This window comes from Pararge aegeria, chromosome 6, assembly GCF_905163445.1.
Source record: "Pararge aegeria chromosome 6, ilParAegt1.1, whole genome shotgun sequence".
NCBI classification, from domain to species: Eukaryota; Metazoa; Arthropoda; class Insecta; order Lepidoptera; family Nymphalidae; genus Pararge; species Pararge aegeria.
Window position 1 is genome coordinate 17,194,732 of NC_053185.1, and position 494 is coordinate 17,195,225.

Below are 494 nucleotides of genomic sequence, written 5' to 3' on the forward strand. Positions count from 1 at the left end.
AGACTGTCACATCTTTATACAGACTGGTATCGTCTGAGAAAATAGTTAAATCCCAAATTTTTCAACTCTAACCCTTTATCGAAATTGCTAATAGTAGTTTCTATAAATATGCGTTAGATTTCTTGGATCATATTTTATAACTTAGCAAATTGGAAAGCTAGCGAGGCCTCTGAGAATTGTCACTCTTGAACTTAAACTTTACAGTGCACAGCCATTTATGACTTATTTATTTAGTGTGTTTAGTTCCCAACATTCCATCAGATCTACAAACTGAAACATTTACGTACAACATAGTAAGAAAAAGTTGGAAGATTATATTCGGTCATACGTATGTGAAAGAGGTGGAAGATTTTTATTGTTTGACCCAAGTTTATTCTAATGCGTTGCATTGGGAACAAAGTGGAACCAATAAATGTTTCAACTGTGTTGAGCAAAAGATAGATTTTCTATTTTTTTTACTGGCACCATTTTTCATTACATGATTCATAAGCACC